The sequence below is a fragment of the Petromyzon marinus genome, unplaced genomic scaffold (genome assembly GCF_048934315.1).
Source record: "Petromyzon marinus isolate PM22_M1 ecotype Great Lakes invasive population unplaced genomic scaffold, UKy_Petmar_22M1.pri1.0 PM_G_Scaffold_72, whole genome shotgun sequence".
Taxonomy (NCBI): domain Eukaryota; kingdom Metazoa; phylum Chordata; class Hyperoartia; order Petromyzontiformes; family Petromyzontidae; genus Petromyzon; species Petromyzon marinus.
This window is the reverse complement of record NW_027423027.1, coordinates 557329-580769: the sequence shown is the minus strand read 5'-3', so window position 1 is coordinate 580769 and position 23441 is coordinate 557329.

Here is a 23441-nt window from a genome sequence, read left to right as displayed (position 1 = left end):
TGTCTGTATGTAAGTGTCTGTATGTAAGCGTCTGTATGTGTCTATGTAAGTGTCTCAGTGTCTGTATTTAAGTGTCTGTATGTAAGTGTATGTAAGTTTCTGTATGTGTCTATGTAAGTGTTTCAGTGTCTGTATGTAAGTGTCTGTATGTAAGTGTCTGTATGTAAGTGTCTGTATGTAAGTGTCTGTATATAAGTGTCTGTATGTAAGTGTCTGTATGTAAGCTTCTGTATGTAAGTGTCTGTAAGTAGTGTCTCTATGTAAGTGTCTCAGTGTCTGTATGTGTCTGTATGTAAGTGTCTCAATGTAAGTGTCTGTATGTAAGTGTCTGTATGTAAGTGTCTCAGTGTCTGTATGTAAGTGTCTGTATGTAAGTGTCTCAGTGTCTGTATGTAAGTGTCTGTATGTAAGTGTCTCAGTGTCTGTATGTAAGTGTCTGTATGTAAGCTTCTGTATGTAAGTGTCTGTAAGTAGTTTCTCTATGTAAGTGTCTCAGTGTCTGTATGTAAGTTTCTGTATGTAAGTGTCTCAATGTAAGTGTCTGTATATAAGTGTCTGTATGTAAGTGTCTGTATGTAAGTGTATGTAAGTTTCTGTATGTAAGTGTCTATGTAAGTGTCTCAGTGTCTGTATGTAAGTGTCTGTATGTAACTGTCTGAATGTAAGTGTCTGTATATAAGTGTCTGTATGTAAGTGTCTGTATGTAAGTGTATGTAAGTTTCTGTATGTAAGTGTCTATGTAAGTGTCTCAGTGTCTGTATGTAAGTGTCTGTATGTAAGCGTCTGTATGTGTCTATGTAAGTGTCTCAGTGTCTGTATTTAAGTGTCTGTATGTAAGTGTATGTAAGTTTCTGTATGTGTCTATGTAAGTGTTTCAGTGTCTGTATGTAAGTGTCTGTATGTAACTGTCTGTATGTAAGTGTCTGTATATAAGTGTCTGTATGTAAGTGTCTCAGTGTCTGTATGTAAGTGTATGTAAGTGTCTGTATGTAAGTGTATGTAAGTTTCTGTATGTGTCTATGTAAGTGTTTCAGTGTCTGTATGTAAGTGTCTGTATGTAAGTGTCTGTATGTAAGTGTCTGTATATAAGTGTCTGTATGTAAGTGTCTGTATGTAAGCTTCTGTATGTAAGTGTCTGTAAGTAGTGTCTCTATGTAAGTGTCTCAGTGTCTGTATGTGTCTGTATGTAAGTGTCTCAATGTAAGTGTCTGTATGTAAGTGTCTGTATGTACGTGTCTCAAGGTAAGTGTCTGTATGTAATTGTCTGTATGTAAGTGTCTTTATGTAAGAGTCTGTATGCAAGTGTCTGTATGTACGTGTCTAAGTGTCTGTATGTAAGTGTCTCTATGTAAGAGTCTGTATGTAAGTGTCAGTATGTAAGTGTCTAAGTGTCTGTATGTAAGGGTCTGTATGTAAGTGTCTATATGTAAGTGTCTGTATGTAAGTGTCTGTATGTAAGTGTCTGTATGTAAGTGTCTGTATGTAAGTATCTGTATGTAAATGTCTGTGTGTAAGTGTCTGTATGTAAGTGTCTGTATGTAAGTGTCTGTTTGTGTCTGTATGTAAGTGTCTGTATGTAAGTGTCTGTATGTAAGCGTCTGTATGTAAGTGGCTGTATGTAAGTGTCTGTAAGTGTCTGTATGTAAGTATCTGTATCTAAGTGTCTGTATGTAAGTTTCTGTATGTAAGTGTCTGTATGTAAGTGTCTTAGTGTCTGTATGTAAGTGTCTGTATGTAAGTGTCTGTTTGTGTCTGTATGTAAGTGTCTGTATGTAAGTGGCTGTATGTAAGTGTCTGTAAGTGTCTGTATGTAAGTATCTGTATGTAAGTGTCTGTATGTAAGTTTCGGTATGTAAGTGTCTGTAAGTGTCTGTATGTAAGTGTCTGTATGTAAGTGCCTGTTGGTAAGTGTCTGTATGTAAGTGTCTGTATATAAGTGCCTGTATGTAAGTGTCTGTATGTAAGTGTCTCAGTGTATGTATGTAAGTGTCTGTATGTAAGTGTCTCAGTGTCTGTATGTAAGTGTCTGTATGTAAGTGTCTGTAAGTAGTGTCTCTATGTAAGTGTCTCAGTGTCTGTATGTAAGTTTCTGTATGTAAGTATCTGTATGTAAATGTCTGTGTGTAAGTGTCTGTATGTAAGTGTCTTAGTGTCTGTATGTAAGTGTCTGTATGTAAGTGTCTGTTTGTGTCTGTATGTAAGTGTCTGTATGTAAGTGTCTGTATGTAAGTGTCTGTATGTAAGTGGCTGTATGTAAGTGTCTGTAAGTGTCTGTATGTAAGTATCTGTATGTGTCTGTATGTAAGTTTCTGTATGTAAGTGTCTGTATGTAAGTGTCTGTATGTAAGTGTCTGTATGTAAGTGCCTGTTTGTAAGTGTCTGTATGTAAGTGTCTGTATATAAGTGCCTGTATGTAAGTGTCTGTATGTAAGTGTCTCAGTGTCTGTATGTAAGTGTATGTAAGTGTCTGTATGTAAGTGTCTATGTAAGTGTTTCAGTGTCTGTATGTAAGTGTCTGTATGTAACTGTCTGTATGTAAGTGTCTGTATATAAGTGTCTGTATGTAAGTGTCTCAGTGTCTGTATGTAAGTGTATGTAAGTGTCTGTATGTAAGTGTATGTAAGTTTCTGTATGTGTCTATGTAAGTGTTTCAGTGTCTGTATGTAAGTGTCTGTATGTAAGTGTCTGTATGTAAGTGTCTGTATATAAGTGTCTGTATGTAAGTGTCTGTATGTAAGCTTCTGTATGTAAGTGTCTGTAAGTAGTGTCTCTATGTAAGTGTCTCAGTGTCTGTATGTGTCTGTATGTAAGTGTCTCAATGTAAGTGTCTGTATGTAAGTGTCTGTATGTACGTGTCTCAAGGTAAGTGTCTGTATGTAATTGTCTGTATGTAAGTGTCTTTATGTAAGAGTCTGTATGCAAGTGTCTGTATGTACGTGTCTAAGTGTCTGTATGTAAGTGTCTCTATGTAAGAGTCTGTATGTAAGTGTCAGTATGTAAGTGTCTAAGTGTCTGTATGTAAGGGTCTGTATGTAAGTGTCTATATGTAAGTGTCTGTATGTAAGTGTCTGTATGTAAGTGTCTGTATGTAAGTGTCTGTATGTAAGTATCTGTATGTAAATGTCTGTGTGTAAGTGTCTGTATGTAAGTGTCTGTATGTAAGTGTCTGTTTGTGTCTGTATGTAAGTGTCTGTATGTAAGTGTCTGTATGTAAGCGTCTGTATGTAAGTGGCTGTATGTAAGTGTCTGTAAGTGTCTGTATGTAAGTATCTGTATCTAAGTGTCTGTATGTAAGTTTCTGTATGTAAGTGTCTGTATGTAAGTGTCTGTATGTAAGTGTCTGTATATAAGTGTCTGTATGTAAGTGTCTGTATGTAAGCTTCTGTATGTAAGTGTCTGTAAGTAGTGTCTCTATGTAAGTGTCTCAGTGTCTGTATGTGTCTGTATGTAAGTGTCTCAATGTAAGTGTCTGTATGTAAGTGTCTGTATGTAAGTGTATGTAAGTTTCTGTATGTGTCTATGTAAGTGTTTCAGTGTCTGTATGTAAGTGTCTGTATGTAAGTGTCTGTATGTAAGTGTCTGTATATAAGTGTCTGTATGTAAGTGTCTGTATGTAAGCTTCTGTATGTAAGTGTCTGTAAGTAGTGTCTCTATGTAAGTGTCTCAGTGTCTGTATGTGTCTGTATGTAAGTGTCTCAATGTAAGTGTCTGTATGTAAGTGTCTGTATGTAAGTGTCTCAGTGTCTGTATGTAAGTGTCTGTATGTAAGTGTCTCAGTGTCTGTATGTAAGTGTCTGTATGTAAGTGTCTCAGTGTCTGTATGTAAGTGTCTGTATGTAAGCTTCTGTATGTAAGTGTCTGTAAGTAGTTTCTCTATGTAAGTGTCTCAGTGTCTGTATGTAAGTTTCTGTATGTAAGTGTCTCAATGTAAGTGTCTGTATATAAGTGTCTGTATGTAAGTGTCTGTATGTAAGTGTATGTAAGTTTCTGTATGTAAGTGTCTATGTAAGTGTCTCAGTGTCTGTATGTAAGTGTCTGTATGTAACTGTCTGAATGTAAGTGTCTGTATATAAGTGTCTGTATGTAAGTGTCTGTATGTAAGTGTATGTAAGTTTCTGTATGTAAGTGTCTATGTAAGTGTCTCAGTGTCTGTATGTAAGTGTCTGTATGTAAGCGTCTGTATGTGTCTATGTAAGTGTCTCAGTGTCTGTATTTAAGTGTCTGTATGTAAGTGTATGTAAGTTTCTGTATGTGTCTATGTAAGTGTTTCAGTGTCTGTATGTAAGTGTCTGTATGTAACTGTCTGTATGTAAGTGTCTGTATATAAGTGTCTGTATGTAAGTGTCTCAGTGTCTGTATGTAAGTGTATGTAAGTGTCTGTATGTAAGTGTATGTAAGTTTCTGTATGTGTCTATGTAAGTGTTTCAGTGTCTGTATGTAAGTGTCTGTATGTAAGTGTCTGTATGTAAGTGTCTGTATATAAGTGTCTGTATGTAAGTGTCTGTATGTAAGCTTCTGTATGTAAGTGTCTGTAAGTAGTGTCTCTATGTAAGTGTCTCAGTGTCTGTATGTGTCTGTATGTAAGTGTCTCAATGTAAGTGTCTGTATGTAAGTGTCTGTATGTACGTGTCTCAAGGTAAGTGTCTGTATGTAATTGTCTGTATGTAAGTGTCTTTATGTAAGAGTCTGTATGCAAGTGTCTGTATGTACGTGTCTAAGTGTCTGTATGTAAGTGTCTCTATGTAAGAGTCTGTATGTAAGTGTCAGTATGTAAGTGTCTAAGTGTCTGTATGTAAGGGTCTGTATGTAAGTGTCTATATGTAAGTGTCTGTATGTAAGTGTCTGTATGTAAGTGTCTGTATGTAAGTGTCTGTATGTAAGTATCTGTATGTAAATGTCTGTGTGTAAGTGTCTGTATGTAAGTGTCTGTATGTAAGTGTCTGTTTGTGTCTGTATGTAAGTGTCTGTATGTAAGTGTCTGTATGTAAGCGTCTGTATGTAAGTGGCTGTATGTAAGTGTCTGTAAGTGTCTGTATGTAAGTATCTGTATCTAAGTGTCTGTATGTAAGTTTCTGTATGTAAGTGTCTGTATGTAAGTGTCTTAGTGTCTGTATGTAAGTGTCTGTATGTAAGTGTCTGTTTGTGTCTGTATGTAAGTGTCTGTATGTAAGTGGCTGTATGTAAGTGTCTGTAAGTGTCTGTATGTAAGTATCTGTATGTAAGTGTCTGTATGTAAGTTTCGGTATGTAAGTGTCTGTAAGTGTCTGTATGTAAGTGTCTGTATGTAAGTGCCTGTTGGTAAGTGTCTGTATGTAAGTGTCTGTATATAAGTGCCTGTATGTAAGTGTCTGTATGTAAGTGTCTCAGTGTATGTATGTAAGTGTCTGTATGTAAGTGTCTCAGTGTCTGTATGTAAGTGTCTGTATGTAAGTGTCTGTAAGTAGTGTCTCTATGTAAGTGTCTCAGTGTCTGTATGTAAGTTTCTGTATGTAAGTATCTGTATGTAAATGTCTGTGTGTAAGTGTCTGTATGTAAGTGTCTTAGTGTCTGTATGTAAGTGTCTGTATGTAAGTGTCTGTTTGTGTCTGTATGTAAGTGTCTGTATGTAAGTGTCTGTATGTAAGTGTCTGTATGTAAGTGGCTGTATGTAAGTGTCTGTAAGTGTCTGTATGTAAGTATCTGTATGTAAGTGTCTGTATGTAAGTTTCTGTATGTAAGTGTCTGTATGTAAGTGTCTGTATGTAAGTGTCTGTATGTAAGTGCCTGTTTGTAAGTGTCTGTATGTAAGTGTCTGTATATAAGTGCCTGTATGTAAGTGACTGTATGTAAGTGTCTCAGTGTCTGTATGTAAGTGTATGTAAGTGTCTGTATGTAAGTGTCTATGTAAGTGTTTCAGTGTCTGTATGTAAGTGTCTGTATGTAAGTGTCTGTATGTAACTGTCTGTATGTAAGTGTCTGTATATAAGTGTCTGTATGTAAGTGTCTCAGTGTCTGTATGTAAGTGTATGTAAGTGTCTGTATGTAAGTGTATGTAAGTTTCTGTATGTGTCTATGTAAGTGTTTCAGTGTCTGTATGTAAGTGTCTGTATGTAAGTGTCTGTATGTAAGTGTCTGTATATAAGTGTCTGTATGTAAGTGTCTGTATGTAAGCTTCTGTATGTAAGTGTCTGTAAGTAGTGTCTCTATGTAAGTGTCTCAGTGTCTGTATGTGTCTGTATGTAAGTGTCTCAATGTAAGTGTCTGTATGTAAGTGTCTGTATGTACGTGTCTCAAGGTAAGTGTCTGTATGTAATTGTCTGTATGTAAGTGTCTTTATGTAAGAGTCTGTATGCAAGTGTCTGTATGTACGTGTCTAAGTGTCTGTATGTAAGTGTCTCTATGTAAGAGTCTGTATGTAAGTGTCAGTATGTAAGTGTCTAAGTGTCTGTATGTAAGGGTCTGTATGTAAGTGTCTATATGTAAGTGTCTGTATGTAAGTGTCTGTATGTAAGTGTCTGTATGTAAGTGTCTGTATGTAAGTATCTGTATGTAAATGTCTGTGTGTAAGTGTCTGTATGTAAGTGTCTGTATGTAAGTGTCTGTTTGTGTCTGTATGTAAGTGTCTGTATGTAAGTGTCTGTATGTAAGCGTCTGTATGTAAGTGGCTGTATGTAAGTGTCTGTAAGTGTCTGTATGTAAGTATCTGTATCTAAGTGTCTGTATGTAAGTTTCTGTATGTAAGTGTCTGTATGTAAGTGTCTGTATGTAAGTGTCTGTATATAAGTGTCTGTATGTAAGTGTCTGTATGTAAGCTTCTGTATGTAAGTGTCTGTAAGTAGTGTCTCTATGTAAGTGTCTCAGTGTCTGTATGTGTCTGTATGTAAGTGTCTCAATGTAAGTGTCTGTATGTAAGTGTCTGTATGTAAGTGTCTCAGTGTCTGTATGTAAGTGTCTGTATGTAAGTGTCTCAGTGTCTGTATGTAAGTGTCTGTATGTAAGTGTCTCAGTGTCTGTATGTAAGTGTCTGTATGTAAGCTTCTGTATGTAAGTGTCTGTAAGTAGTTTCTCTATGTAAGTGTCTCAGTGTCTGTATGTAAGTTTCTGTATGTAAGTGTCTCAATGTAAGTGTCTGTATATAAGTGTCTGTATGTAAGTGTCTGTATGTAAGTGTATGTAAGTTTCTGTATGTAAGTGTCTATGTAAGTGTCTCAGTGTCTGTATGTAAGTGTCTGTATGTAACTGTCTGAATGTAAGTGTCTGTATATAAGTGTCTGTATGTAAGTGTCTGTATGTAAGTGTATGTAAGTTTCTGTATGTAAGTGTCTATGTAAGTGTCTCAGTGTCTGTATGTAAGTGTCTGTATGTAAGCGTCTGTATGTGTCTATGTAAGTGTCTCAGTGTCTGTATTTAAGTGTCTGTATGTAAGTGTATGTAAGTTTCTGTATGTGTCTATGTAAGTGTTTCAGTGTCTGTATGTAAGTGTCTGTATGTAACTGTCTGTATGTAAGTGTCTGTATATAAGTGTCTGTATGTAAGTGTCTCAGTGTCTGTATGTAAGTGTATGTAAGTGTCTGTATGTAAGTGTATGTAAGTTTCTGTATGTGTCTATGTAAGTGTTTCAGTGTCTGTATGTAAGTGTCTGTATGTAAGTGTCTGTATGTAAGTGTCTGTATATAAGTGTCTGTATGTAAGTGTCTGTATGTAAGCTTCTGTATGTAAGTGTCTGTAAGTAGTGTCTCTATGTAAGTGTCTCAGTGTCTGTATGTGTCTGTATGTAAGTGTCTCAATGTAAGTGTCTGTATGCAAGTGTCTGTATGTACGTGTCTAAGTGTCTGTATGTAAGTGTCTCTATGTAAGAGTCTGTATGTAAGTGTCAGTATGTAAGTGTCTAAGTGTCTGTATGTAAGGGTCTGTATGTAAGTGTCTATATGTAAGTGTCTGTATGTAAGTGTCTGTATGTAAGTGTCTGTATGTAAGTGTCTGTATGTAAGTATCTGTATGTAAATGTCTGTGTGTAAGTGTCTGTATGTAAGTGTCTGTATGTAAGTGTCTGTATGTAAGTATCTGTATGTAAATGTCTGTGTGTAAGTGTCTGTATGTAAGTGTATGTAAGTTTCTGTATGTAAGTGTCTATGTAAGTGTCTCAGTGTCTGTATGTAAGTGTCTGTATGTAAGCGTCTGTATGTGTCTATGTAAGTGTCTCAGTGTCTGTATTTAAGTGTCTGTATGTAAGTGTATGTAAGTTTCTGTATGTGTCTATGTAAGTGTTTCAGTGTCTGTATGTAAGTGTCTGTATGTAACTGTCTGTATGTAAGTGTCTGTATATAAGTGTCTGTATGTAAGTGTCTCAGTGTCTGTATGTAAGTGTATGTAAGTGTCTGTATGTAAGTGTATGTAAGTTTCTGTATGTGTCTATGTAAGTGTTTCAGTGTCTGTATGTAAGTGTCTGTATGTAAGTGTCTGTATGTAAGTGTCTGTATATAAGTGTCTGTATGTAAGTGTCTGTATGTAAGCTTCTGTATGTAAGTGTCTGTAAGTAGTGTCTCTATGTAAGTGTCTCAGTGTCTGTATGTGTCTGTATGTAAGTGTCTCAATGTAAGTGTCTGTATGCAAGTGTCTGTATGTACGTGTCTAAGTGTCTGTATGTAAGTGTCTCTATGTAAGAGTCTGTATGTAAGTGTCAGTATGTAAGTGTCTAAGTGTCTGTATGTAAGGGTCTGTATGTAAGTGTCTATATGTAAGTGTCTGTATGTAAGTGTCTGTATGTAAGTGTCTGTATGTAAGTGTCTGTATGTAAGTATCTGTATGTAAATGTCTGTGTGTAAGTGTCTGTATGTAAGTGTCTGTATGTAAGTGTCTGTTTGTGTCTGTATGTAAGTGTCTGTATGTAAGTGTCTGTATGTAAGCGTCTGTATGTAAGTGGCTGTATGTAAGTGTCTGTAAGTGTCTGTATGTAAGTATCTGTATCTAAGTGTCTGTATGTAAGTTTCTGTATGTAAGTGTCTGTATGTAAGTGTCTGTATGTAAGTGTCTGTATGTAAGTGCCTGTTTGTAAGTGTCTGTATGTAAGTGTCTGTATATAAGTGCCTGTATGTAAGTGTCTGTATGTAAGTGTATGTAAGTTTCTGTATGTAAGTGTCTATGTAAGTGTCTCAGTGTCTGTATGTAAGTGTCTGTATGTAAGCGTCTGTATGTGTCTATGTAAGTGTCTCAGTGTCTGTATTTAAGTGTCTGTATGTAAGTGTATGTAAGTTTCTGTATGTGTCTATGTAAGTGTTTCAGTGTCTGTATGTAAGTGTCTGTATGTAACTGTCTGTATGTAAGTGTCTGTATATAAGTGTCTGTATGTAAGTGTCTCAGTGTCTGTATGTAAGTGTATGTAAGTGTCTGTATGTAAGTGTATGTAAGTTTCTGTATGTGTCTATGTAAGTGTTTCAGTGTCTGTATGTAAGTGTCTGTATGTAAGTGTCTGTATGTAAGTGTCTGTATATAAGTGTCTGTATGTAAGTGTCTGTATGTAAGCTTCTGTATGTAAGTGTCTGTAAGTAGTGTCTCTATGTAAGTGTCTCAGTGTCTGTATGTGTCTGTATGTAAGTGTCTCAATGTAAGTGTCTGTATGCAAGTGTCTGTATGTACGTGTCTAAGTGTCTGTATGTAAGTGTCTCTATGTAAGAGTCTGTATGTAAGTGTCAGTATGTAAGTGTCTAAGTGTCTGTATGTAAGGGTCTGTATGTAAGTGTCTATATGTAAGTGTCTGTATGTAAGTGTCTGTATGTAAGTGTCTGTATGTAAGTGTCTGTATGTAAGTATCTGTATGTAAATGTCTGTGTGTAAGTGTCTGTATGTAAGTGTCTGTATGTAAGTGTCTGTATGTAAGTATCTGTATGTAAATGTCTGTGTGTAAGTGTCTGTATGTAAGTGTATGTAAGTTTCTGTATGTAAGTGTCTATGTAAGTGTCTCAGTGTCTGTATGTAAGTGTCTGTATGTAAGCGTCTGTATGTGTCTATGTAAGTGTCTCAGTGTCTGTATTTAAGTGTCTGTATGTAAGTGTATGTAAGTTTCTGTATGTGTCTATGTAAGTGTTTCAGTGTCTGTATGTAAGTGTCTGTATGTAACTGTCTGTATGTAAGTGTCTGTATATAAGTGTCTGTATGTAAGTGTCTCAGTGTCTGTATGTAAGTGTATGTAAGTGTCTGTATGTAAGTGTATGTAAGTTTCTGTATGTGTCTATGTAAGTGTTTCAGTGTCTGTATGTAAGTGTCTGTATGTAAGTGTCTGTATGTAAGTGTCTGTATATAAGTGTCTGTATGTAAGTGTCTGTATGTAAGCTTCTGTATGTAAGTGTCTGTAAGTAGTGTCTCTATGTAAGTGTCTCAGTGTCTGTATGTGTCTGTATGTAAGTGTCTCAATGTAAGTGTCTGTATGCAAGTGTCTGTATGTACGTGTCTAAGTGTCTGTATGTAAGTGTCTCTATGTAAGAGTCTGTATGTAAGTGTCAGTATGTAAGTGTCTAAGTGTCTGTATGTAAGGGTCTGTATGTAAGTGTCTATATGTAAGTGTCTGTATGTAAGTGTCTGTATGTAAGTGTCTGTATGTAAGTGTCTGTATGTAAGTATCTGTATGTAAATGTCTGTGTGTAAGTGTCTGTATGTAAGTGTCTGTATGTAAGTGTCTGTTTGTGTCTGTATGTAAGTGTCTGTATGTAAGTGTCTGTATGTAAGCGTCTGTATGTAAGTGGCTGTATGTAAGTGTCTGTAAGTGTCTGTATGTAAGTATCTGTATCTAAGTGTCTGTATGTAAGTTTCTGTATGTAAGTGTCTGTATGTAAGTGTCTTAGTGTCTGTATGTAAGTGTCTGTATGTAAGTGTCTGTTTGTGTCTGTATGTAAGTGTCTGTATGTAAGTGGCTGTATGTAAGTGTCTGTAAGTGTCTGTATGTAAGTATCTGTATGTAAGTGTCTGTATGTAAGTTTCGGTATGTAAGTGTCTGTAAGTGTCTGTATGTAAGTGTCTGTATGTAAGTGCCTGTTGGTAAGTGTCTGTATGTAAGTGTCTGTATATAAGTGCCTGTATGTAAGTGTCTGTATGTAAGTGTCTCAGTGTATGTATGTAAGTGTCTGTATGTAAGTGTCTCAGTGTCTGTATTTAAGTGTCTGTATGTAAGTGTCTGTAAGTAGTGTCTCTATGTAAGTGTCTCAGTGTCTGTATGTAAGTTTCTGTATGTAAGTATCTGTATGTAAATGTCTGTGTGTAAGTGTCTGTATGTAAGTGTCTTAGTGTCTGTATGTAAGTGTCTGTATGTAAGTGTCTGTTTGTGTCTGTATGTAAGTGTCTGTATGTAAGTGTCTGTATGTAAGTGTCTGTATGTAAGTGGCTGTATGTAAGTGTCTGTAAGTGTCTGTATGTAAGTATCTGTATGTAAGTGTCTGTATGTAAGTTTCTGTATGTAAGTGTCTGTATGTAAGTGTCTGTATGTAAGTGTCTGTATGTAAGTGCCTGTTTGTAAGTGTCTGTATGTAAGTGTCTGTATATAAGTGCCTGTATGTAAGTGTCTGTATGTAAGTGTCTCAGTGTCTGTATGTAAGTGTATGTAAGTGTCTGTATGTAAGTGTCTATGTAAGTGTTTCAGTGTCTGTATGTAAGTGTCTGTATGTAAGTGTCTGTATGTAACTGTCTGTATGTAAGTGTCTGTATATAAGTGTCTGTATGTAAGTGTCTCAGTGTCTGTATGTAAGTGTATGTAAGTGTCTGTATGTAAGTGTATGTAAGTTTCTGTATGTGTCTATGTAAGTGTTTCAGTGTCTGTATGTAAGTGTCTGTATGTAAGTGTCTGTATGTAAGTGTCTGTATATAAGTGTCTGTATGTAAGTGTCTGTATGTAAGCTTCTGTATGTAAGTGTCTGTAAGTAGTGTCTCTATGTAAGTGTCTCAGTGTCTGTATGTGTCTGTATGTAAGTGTCTCAATGTAAGTGTCTGTATGTAAGTGTCTGTATGTACGTGTCTCAAGGTAAGTGTCTGTATGTAATTGTCTGTATGTAAGTGTCTTTATGTAAGAGTCTGTATGCAAGTGTCTGTATGTACGTGTCTAAGTGTCTGTATGTAAGTGTCTCTATGTAAGAGTCTGTATGTAAGTGTCAGTATGTAAGTGTCTAAGTGTCTGTATGTAAGGGTCTGTATGTAAGTGTCTATATGTAAGTGTCTGTATGTAAGTGTCTGTATGTAAGTGTCTGTATGTAAGTGTCTGTATGTAAGTATCTGTATGTAAATGTCTGTGTGTAAGTGTCTGTATGTAAGTGTCTGTATGTAAGTGTCTGTTTGTGTCTGTATGTAAGTGTCTGTATGTAAGTGTCTGTATGTAAGCGTCTGTATGTAAGTGGCTGTATGTAAGTGTCTGTAAGTGTCTGTATGTAAGTATCTGTATCTAAGTGTCTGTATGTAAGTTTCTGTATGTAAGTGTCTGTATGTAAGTGTCTTAGTGTCTGTATGTAAGTGTCTGTATGTAAGTGTCTGTTTGTGTCTGTATGTAAGTGTCTGTATGTAAGTGGCTGTATGTAAGTGTCTGTAAGTGTCTGTATGTAAGTATCTGTATGTAAGTGTCTGTATGTAAGTTTCGGTATGTAAGTGTCTGTAAGTGTCTGTATGTAAGTGTCTGTATGTAAGTGCCTGTTGGTAAGTGTCTGTATGTAAGTGTCTGTATATAAGTGCCTGTATGTAAGTGTCTGTATGTAAGTGTCTCAGTGTATGTATGTAAGTGTCTGTATGTAAGTGTCTCAGTGTCTGTATGTAAGTGTCTGTATGTAAGTGTCTGTAAGTAGTGTCTCTATGTAAGTGTCTCAGTGTCTGTATGTAAGTTTCTGTATGTAAGTATCTGTATGTAAATGTCTGTGTGTAAGTGTCTGTATGTAAGTGTCTTAGTGTCTGTATGTAAGTGTCTGTATGTAAGTGTCTGTTTGTGTCTGTATGTAAGTGTCTGTATGTAAGTGTCTGTATGTAAGTGTCTGTATGTAAGTGGCTGTATGTAAGTGTCTGTAAGTGTCTGTATGTAAGTATCTGTATGTAAGTGTCTGTATGTAAGTTTCTGTATGTAAGTGTCTGTATGTAAGTGTCTGTATGTAAGTGTCTGTATGTAAGTGCCTGTTTGTAAGTGTCTGTATGTAAGTGTCTGTATATAAGTGCCTGTATGTAAGTGTCTGTATGTAAGTGTCTCAGTGTCTGTATGTAAGTGTCTGTATGTAAGTGTCTCAGTGTCTGTATGTAAGTGTCTGTATGTAAGCTTCTGTATGTAAGTGTCTGTAAGTAGTTTCTCTATGTAAGTGTCTCAGTGTCTGTATGTAAGTTTCTGTATGTAAGTGTCTCAATGTAAGTGTCTGTATATAAGTGTCTGTATGTAAGTGTCTGTATGTAAGTGTATGTAAGTTTCTGTATGTAAGTGTCTATGTAAGTGTCTCAGTGTCTGTATGTAAGTGTCTGTATGTAACTGTCTGAATGTAAGTGTCTGTATATAAGTGTCTGTATGTAAGTGTCTGTATGTAAGTGTATGTAAGTTTCTGTATGTAAGTGTCTATGTAAGTGTCTCAGTGTCTGTATGTAAGTGTCTGTATGTAAGCGTCTGTATGTGTCTATGTAAGTGTCTCAGTGTCTGTATTTAAGTGTCTGTATGTAAGTGTATGTAAGTTTCTGTATGTGTCTATGTAAGTGTTTCAGTGTCTGTATGTAAGTGTCTGTATGTAAGTGTCTGTATGTAAGTGTCTGTATGTAAGTGTCTGTATATAAGTGTCTGTATGTAAGTGTCTGTATGTAAGCTTCTGTATGTAAGTGTCTGTAAGTAGTGTCTCTATGTAAGTGTCTCAGTGTCTGTATGTGTCTGTATGTAAGTGTCTCAATGTAAGTGTCTGTATGTAAGTGTCTGTATGTAAGTGTCTCAGTGTCTGTATGTAAGTGTCTGTATGTAAGTGTCTCAGTGTCTGTATGTAAGTGTCTGTATGTAAGTGTCTCAGTGTCTGTATGTAAGTGTCTGTATGTAAGCTTCTGTATGTAAGTGTCTGTAAGTAGTTTCTCTATGTAAGTGTCTCAGTGTCTGTATGTAAGTTTCTGTATGTAAGTGTCTCAATGTAAGTGTCTGTATATAAGTGTCTGTATGTAAGTGTCTGTATGTAAGTGTATGTAAGTTTCTGTATGTAAGTGTCTATGTAAGTGTCTCAGTGTCTGTATGTAAGTGTCTGTATGTAACTGTCTGAATGTAAGTGTCTGTATATAAGTGTCTGTATGTAAGTGTCTGTATGTAAGTGTATGTAAGTTTCTGTATGTAAGTGTCTATGTAAGTGTCTCAGTGTCTGTATGTAAGTGTCTGTATGTAAGCGTCTGTATGTGTCTATGTAAGTGTCTCAGTGTCTGTATTTAAGTGTCTGTATGTAAGTGTATGTAAGTTTCTGTATGTGTCTATGTAAGTGTTTCAGTGTCTGTATGTAAGTGTCTGTATGTAAGTGTCTGTATGTAAGTGTCTGTATGTAAGTGTCTGTATATAAGTGTCTGTATGTAAGTGTCTGTATGTAAGCTTCTGTATGTAAGTGTCTGTAAGTAGTGTCTCTATGTAAGTGTCTCAGTGTCTGTATGTGTCTGTATGTAAGTGTCTCAATGTAAGTGTCTGTATGTAAGTGTCTGTATGTACGTGTCTCAAGGTAAGTGTCTGTATGTAATTGTCTGTATGTAAGTGTCTTTATGTAAGAGTCTGTATGCAAGTGTCTGTATGTACGTGTCTAAGTGTCTGTATGTAAGTGTCTCTATGTAAGAGTCTGTATGTAAGTGTCAGTATGTAAGTGTCTAAGTGTCTGTATGTAAGGGTCTGTATGTAAGTGTCTATATGTAAGTGTCTGTATGTAAGTGTCTGTATGTAAGTGTCTGTATGTAAGTATCTGTATGTAAATGTCTGTGTGTAAGTGTCTGTATGTAAGTGTCTTAGTGTCTGTATGTAAGTGTCTGTATGTATGTGCAAGATGGCGCCGATGATGGCAGCCTCGGCCGGTTGGTGCGCCCTGTTTTGTCCAGTTTTGTCTTGTTTTGTCTTGAGAGGGGCTTGCTGTTCAACACACTCGTGCTGGTGAGAGAGGCCTGCTGTTCATCACACCCGTGCTGGTGAGAGAGGCCTGCTGTTTTGGGGCCTGCTGTTCATCACACCCGTGCTGGTGAGAGAGGCCTGCTGTTCAGTACACCCGTGTTGAGGGGCCTGCTGTTCAGCACACCCTTGCTGGTGAGAGAGGCCTGCTGTTCAACACACCCGTGCTGGTGAGAGGGGCCTGCTTTTCAGCACACCCTTGCTGGTGAGAGAGGCCTGCGGTTCAACACACCTGTGCTGGTGAGAGGGGCCTGCTTTTCAGCACACCCGTGCTGGTGAGAGAGGCCTGCTGTTCAACACACCCGTGCTGGTGAGAGGGGCCTGCTTTTCAGCACACCCGTGCTGGTGAGAGGGGCCTGCTGTTCATCACATCCGTGTTGGTGAGAGGGGCCTGCTGTTCAGCACACCGGTGCTGGTGAGAGAGGCCTGCTGTTCAGCACACCCGTGCTGGTGAGAGGGGCCTGCTGTTGAGGGGCCTACTGTTCAGCACACCCGTGTTGGTGAGAGAGGCCTGCTGTTCAGCACACCCGTGTTGAGGGGTCTACTGTTCAGCACACCCGTGCTGGTGAGAGGGGCCTGCTGTTCAACAGACCCGTGCTGGTGAGAGGGGCCTACTGTTCAGCACACCCGTGCTGGTGAGAGGGGCCTGCTGTTCAACACACCCGTGCTGGTGAGAGGGGCCTGCTGTTCAACACACCCGTGCTGGTGAGAGGGGCCTGCTGTTCAACACACCCGTGCTGGTGAGAGGGGCCTGCTGTTCATCACACCCGTGCTGGTGAGAGAGGCCTACTATTCATCACACCCGTGCTGGTGTGAGGGGCGTGCTGTTCATCACCCCCGTGTTGGTGAGAGGGGCCTGCTGTTCACTTCCATGCTGGTGAGAGAGGCCTACTGTTCATCACACCCGTGTTGGTGAGAGGGGCCTGCTGTTCACCACTCCCATGCTGGTGAGAGGGGCCTACTGTTCAACACACCAGTGCTGGTGAGAGAGTCCTGCTGTTCAGCACACCCGTGCTGGTGCGAAGATGGCGCTGATGATGGTAGCCTCAGCCGGTCGGTGCGCCCTGTTTTGTCTTGTTTTGTCTGTCAATTCAGTGTTTTGCCAAGATTTTCGGAGTTCTCTAACAAGAGACGAACTTTTAAATATCAGGGAAACAACTCCTGTGGATTTAATTCCTACTTTTCTGCTTCCAGCGGCAGAATTAGTAGGCATTCTAGTCAATGCCGCGCTAGGCTTTGCTCAAGCAACGAAACGCCGCCCAAGGGGTAAACGGTCGGGGGCTCTAGTACGGCTACGCAGACGCGGGATCCGAACAGTGCTTCCGAGCTTTTTCCTCTCCAACGTACGTTCAATGTACAACAAAATGGATGAACTTCAGCTACTGATGGTAAAAAACAAAGACTTTCTTTCAGCTTCTGCATTGTGCTTCACGGAAACATGGCTGTGTGATTTGATTCCGGACACTTCGCTACAACTAGCAGGATTCCATCTTGTAAGATCGGATCGTGACATAGCACTCTCCGGCAAGACGAAAGGCGGTGGTATTTGTTTTTACATTAACAGTGGCTGGTGTGTAGATGTCACAGTGATTCTGCAACATTGTTCTCCACTCCTTGAATCAATTTTTATAACCTGTAAACCGTTTTACTCGCCTCGCGAGTTCGCGTCGCTCATTTTGGTCGGAGTTTATTTGCCGCCTTGTCCTCAGGTTAAAGAGGCCCAACGCATGCTCGCCGATCAGATTCTGAGTGTGGAGCGAGCAAATCCAGATTCGTTGGTTATCGTACTTGGCGACTTTAACAAAGGTAATCTCAGCCACGAACTCCCCAAATACATACAATTCATTAAATGCCCAACCAGAGAAGGGAACACTCTGGATCACTGTTACACTACAGTCAGTAGAGCCTACCACGCCGTCCCCCGAGCAGCACTAGGACACTCTGACCATGCCATGGTCCACCTGATTCCTGCATACAGGCAGAAACTAAAACTCTGTAAACCTGCTGTGAGGACATCTAAACAGTGGACCAGTGAGGCTGTGGAAGATTTGCGGGCGTGCTTAGACTGTACTGACTGGGATATGTTCACGACTGCTACCAATAGTCTGGATGAACTCACAGAGGCTGTGACGTCCTACATCAGCTTCTGTGAGGACTGCTGTATCCCAACACGTACCAGGGTGAACTTTAACAACAATAAGCCCTGGTTCTCAGCAAAGCTCAGAAGGTTGAGGTTGGAGAAGGAGGAAGCGTTTAGGAGTGGAGATAGAGACAGATTCAAGGAGTCGAAGAACAGGTTTAGCAAAGCGGTGAGAGAGGCTAAACGACTGTACTCAGAGAGACTAAAACACCAGTTCTCTACAAACGACGCTGCTTCTGTCTGGAGAGGGCTCAGGCAGATCACCAACTACAAACCCAGAGCCCCCCACACCACTAACGACTCCCGCCTAGCCAACGACCTGAACGAGTTCTACTGTAGATTTGAAAGACAATTGGACTGTCCTGAACCACCCCTTCCAACCCAAGAGGCCCCATCCCCCACCAATACTACAGAGACGACTATCTCCTTTCAGGAGGGAGAAGTTAATAGACTTTTCAAGAGGCAGAATCCACGCAAAGCAGCCGGGCCGGACTCTGTCTCTCCAGCCACCCTCAGGCACTGCGCTGACCAGCTGTCTCCGGTGTTCACCAACATCTTTAACACCTCCCTGGAGACATGCCATGTACCAGCCTGTCTCAAGTCCTCCACCATCATCCCTGTGCCCAAAAAGCTAAGGCCAACAGGACTAAATGATTACAGACCGGTCGCCCTTACATCTGTGGTAATGAAGTCTTTTGAGCGCCTGGTCCTGGCACACCTCAAAGCCATCACAGACCCTCTCCTGGACCCCCTTCAGTTTGCCTACAGAGCCAACAGGTCTGTGGACGATGCAGTTAACATGGCCCTCCACTTCACCCTACAGCATCTGGACGCCCCAGCATCCTACGCCAGGATCCTGTTTGTGGACTTCAGCTTTGCCTTCAACACCATCATCCCTGCCCTGCTTCAGGACAAGCTCTTCCAGCTGAACGTGCCATACACCACCTGTAAATGGATCACAGACTTCCTGTCTGACAGGAAGCAGTGCGTTAAGCTGGGAACACAAGTCTCTGGCTCCAGGTCCATCAGCACCGGAACTCCTCAGGGCTGCGTCCTTTCCCCTCTGCTCTTCTCCCTGTATACCAACAGCTGCACCTCCAATCATCTGTCCGTCAAACTATTGAAGTTTGCGGATGACACCACCCTCATTGGGCTGATCTCTGGTGGGGATGAGTCTGACTATAGGTGGGAAGCTGACAATCTGGTGACCTGGTGTAGCCAGAACAACTTAGAGCTAAATGCTCTAAAGACAGTTGAGATGGTTGTGGACTTCAGGAAGAATACAGCACCACTCACCCCCATCACCCTGTTAGACTCCCCAGTAAAAATTGTAGAGTCCTTCCGCTTCCTGGGCACTATTCTCTCCCGGGACCTCAAGTGGGAATTGAACATCAGCTCCCTCACCAAGAAAGCTCAACAGAGGATGTACTTTCTACGGCAGCTGAAGAAATTCAACCTGCCAAAGACAATGATGGTGCAATTCTATACAGCGATCATTGAATCCATCCTCACCTCCTCCATAACCGTCTGGTACGCTGCTGCCACTGCCAAGGACAAGAGCAGACTGCAGCGTATCATCCACACTGCTGAGAAGGTAATTGCCTGCAATCTACCGACCCTCGAGGACCTGCACACGACAAGGTCTATGAGGCGAGCGAGGAAGATTATGGCCGATTTCTCCCACCCTGGACACTCTCTGTTTCAGCTACTCCCCTCCGGCAGAATGCTTCGGTCCATCAGGACCAAAACCTCACGCCATAAAAACAGTTTCTTCCCATCTGCTGCTGGCCTGTTAAACAAGGCCAAGGGCTAACACTGTTTTTAACATTTGATCTACATAACGACACGTTGCTGATATTAACTATGTTTCCCTATTTGTATTTTTAAATTATATCTTAAAGCTATTTTATATTCGATATTTATTTAATTTTATATACTTCAGCCCCTTAGTGTTAGACTTTTAACCCTTATTATAGTAAGACTTGTTTAAAACTTATTTAAGATTTTAGATTCCTATATGTTGAATGTATGCACCATCCTGCCAAAGTAAATTCCGTGTCGGTGTGAACTTACATGGCGAATAAAACCCTTTCTGATTCTGATTCTAAGTGTCTGTTTGTGTCTGTATGTAAGTGTCTGTATGTAAGTGTCTGTATGTAAGCGTCTGTATGTAAGTGGCTGTATGTAAGTGTCTGTAAGTGTCTGTATGTAAGTGTCTGTATATAAGTGTCTGTATGTAAGTGTCTGTATGTAAGTATCTGTATGTAAATGTCTGTGTGTAAGTGTCTGTATGTAAGTGTATGGTTGTAAGTGTCTGTATGTAAGTGTCTGTATGTAAGTGCCTGTTTGTAAGTGTCTGTATGTAAGTGTCTGTATATAAGTGCCTGTATGTAAGTGTCTGTATGTAAGTGTCTCAGTGTCTGTATGTAAGTGTCTGTATGTAAGTGTCTCAGTGTCTGTATGTAAGTGTCTGTATGTAAGCTTCTGTATGTAAGTGTCTGTAAGTAGTGTCTCTATGTAAGTGTCTCAGTGTCTGTATGTAAGTTTCTGTATGTAAGTGTCTCAATGTAAGTGTCTGTATGTAAGTGTCTGTATGTCAGTGTCACAGTGTCTGTATGTAAGTGTCTGTATGTAAGTGTCTCAGTGTCTGTATGTAAGTGTCTGTATGTAAGCGTCTGTATGTGTCTATGTAAGTGTCTCAGTGTCTGTATTTAAGTGTCTGTATGTAAGTGTCTGTATGTAAGTGTCTCAGTGTCTGTATGTAAGTGTATGTAAGTGTCTGTATGTAAGTGTCTGTATGTAAGTGTATGTAACTTTCTGTATGTGTCTATGTAAGTGTTTCAGTGTCTGTATGTAAGTGTCTGTATGTAAGTGTCTGTATGTAAGTGTCTGTATGTAAGTGTCTGTATATAAGTGTCTGTATGTAAGTGTCTGTATGTAAGCTTCTGTATGTACGTGTCTGTAAGTAGTGTCTCTATGTAAGTGTCTCAGTGTCTGTATGTAAGTGTCTGTATGTAAGTGTCTCAATGTAAGTGTCTGTATGTAAGTGTCTGTATGTACGTGTCTCAAGGTAAGTGTCTGTATGTAATTGTCTGTATGTAAGTGTCTTTATGTAAGAGTCTGTATGCAAGTGTCTGTATGTACGTGTCTAAGTGTCTGTATGTAAGTATCTCTATGTAAGAGTCTGTATGTAAGTGTCAGTATGTAAGTGTCTAAGTGTCTGTATGTAAGGGTCTGTATGTAAGTGTCTATATGTAAGTGTCTGTATGTAAGTGTCTGTATGTAAGTGTCTGTATGTAAGTATCTGTATGTAAGTGTCTGTATGTAAGTGTCTGTATGTAAGTGTCTGTATGTAAGTGTCTGTATGTAAGTGTCTCAGTATCTGTATGTAAGTGTCTGTATGTAAGTGTATGTAAGTGTCTGTATGTAAGTGTCTGTATGTAAGTGTCTTTATGTAAGTGGCTGTATGTAAGTGTATGTAAGTGTCTGTATGTAAGTATCTGTATGTAAGTGTCTGTATGTAAGTTTCTGTATGTAAGTGTATGTTTGTAAGTGTCTGTATGTAAGTGTCTGTATGTAAGTGCCCGTTTGTAAGTGTCTGTATGTAAGTGTCTGTATATAAGTGCCTGTATGTAAGTGTCTGTATGTAAGTGTCTCAGTGTCTGTATGTAAGTGTCTGTATGTAAGTGTCTCAGTGTCTGTATGTAAGTGTCTGTATGTAAGCTTCTGTATGTAAGTGTCTGTAAGTAGTGTCTCTATGTAAGTTTCTGTATGTAAGTGTCTCAATGTAAGTGTCTGTATGTAAGTGTCTGTATGTCAGTGTCACAGTGTCTGTATGTAAGTGTCTGTATGTAAGTGTCTCAGTGTCTGTATGTAAGTGTCTGTATGTAAGCGTCTGTATGTGTCTATGTAAGTGTCTCAGTGTCTGTATTTAAGTGTCTGTATGTAAGTGTCTGTATGTAAGTGTCTCAGTGTCTGTATGTAAGTGTATGTAAGTGTCTGTATGTAAGTGTCTGTATGTAAGTGTCTGTATGTAACTGTCTGTATGTAAGTGTCTGTATATAAGTGTCTGTATGTAAGTGTCTGTATGTAAGTGTATGTAAGTTTCTGTATGTAAGTGTCTATGTAAGTGTCTCAGTGTCTGTATGTAAGTGTCTGTATGTAACTGTCTGAATGTAAGTGTCTGTATATAAGTGTCTGTATGTAAGTGTCTGTATGTAAGTGTATGTAAGTGTCTGTATGTAAGTGTCTGTATGTAAGTGTCTCAGTGTCTGTATGTAAGTGTATGTAAGTTTCTGTATGTAAGTGTCTATGTAAGTGTTTCAGTGTCTGTATGTAAGTGTCTGTATGTAAGTGTCTGTATGTAACTGTCTGTATGTAAGTGTCTGTATATAAGTGTCTGTATGTAAGTGTCTGTATGTAAGTGTATGTAAGTTTCTGTATTTAAGTGTCTATGTAAGTGTCTCAGTGTCTGTATGTAAGTGTCTGTATGTAAGCGTCTGTATGTGTCTATGTAAGTGTCTCAGTGTCTGTATTTAAGTGTCTGTATGTAAGTGTCTGTATGTAAGTGTCTCAGTGTCTGTATGTAAGTGTATGTAAGTGTCTGTATGTAAGTGTCTGTATGTAAGTGTATGTAAGTTTCTGTATGTGTCTATGTAAGTGTTTCAGTGTCTGTATGTAAGTGTCTGTATGTAAGTGTCTGTATGTAAATGTCTGTATGTAAGTGTCTGTATATAAGTGTCTGTATGTAAGTGTCTGTATGTAAGCTTCTGTATGTAAGTGTCTGTAAGTAGTGTCTCTATGTAAGTGTCTTAGTGTCTGTATGTGTCTGTATGTAAGTGTCTCAATGTAAGTGTCTGTATGTAAGTGTCTGTATGTACGTGTCTCAAGGTAAGTGTCTGTATGTAATTGTCTGTATGTAAGTGTCTTTATGTAAGAGTCTGTATGCAAGTGTCTGTATGTACGTGTCTAAGTGTCTGTATGTAAGTGTCTCTATGTAAGAGTCTGTATGTAAGTGTCAGTATGTAAGTGTCTAAGTGTCTGTATGTAAGGGTCTGTATGTAAGTGTCTATATGTAAGTGTCTGTATGTAAGTGTCTGTATGTAAGTGTCTGTATGTAAGTGTCTGTATGTAAGTATCTGTATGTAAATGTCTGTGTGTAAGTGTCTGTATGTAAGTGTCTTAGTGTCTGTATGTAAGTGTCTGTATGTAAGTGTCTGTTTGTGTCTGTATGTAAGTGTCTGTATGTAAGTGTCTGTATGTAAGCGTCTGTATGTAAGTGGCTGTATGTAAGTGTCTGTAAGTGTCTGTATGTAAGTATCTGTATCTAAGTGTCTGTATGTAAGTTTCTGTATGTAAGTGTATGTTTGTAAGTGTCTGTATGTAAGTGTCTGTATGTAAGTGCCTGTTTGTAAGTGTCTGTATGTAAGTGTCTGTATATAAGTGCCTGTATGTAAGTGTCTGTATGTAAGTGTCTCAGTGTCTGTATGTAAGTGTCTGTATGTAAGTGTCTCAGTGTCTGTATGTAAGTGTCTGTATGTAAGCTTCTGTATGTAAGTGTCTGTAAGTAGTGTCTCTATGTAAGTGTCTCAGTGTCTGTATGTAAGTTTCTGTATGTAAGTGTCTCAATGTAAGTGTCTGTATGTAAGTGTCTGTATGTCAGTGTCACAGTGTCTGTATGTAAGTGTCTCAGTGTCTGTATGTAAGTGTCTGTATGTAAGCGTCTGTATGTGTCTATGTAAGTGTCTCAGTGTCTGTATTTAAGTGTCTGTATGTAAGTGTCTGTATGTAAGTGTCTCAGTGTCTGTATGTAAGTGTATGTAAGTGTCTGTATGTAAGTGTCTGTATGTAAGTGTCTCAGTGTCTGTATGTAAGTGTATGTAAGTTTCTGTATGTAAGTGTCTATTTAAGTGTTTCAGTGTCTGTATGTAAGTGTCTGTATGTAAGTGTCTGTATGTAACTGTCTGTATGTAAGTGTCTGTATATAAGTGTCTGTATGTAAGTGTCTGTATGTAAGTGTTTGTATGTAAGTGTCTCAGTATCTGTATGTAAATGTCTTTATGTAAGTGTCTGTATGTAAGTGTCTCAGTGTCTGTTTGTGTCAGTATGTAAGTGTCTGTATGTAAGTGTCTGTATGTAAGTGTCTATGTAAGTGTCTCAGTGTCTGTATGTAAGTGTCTGTATGTAAGTGTCTGTATGTAAGTGTCTTAG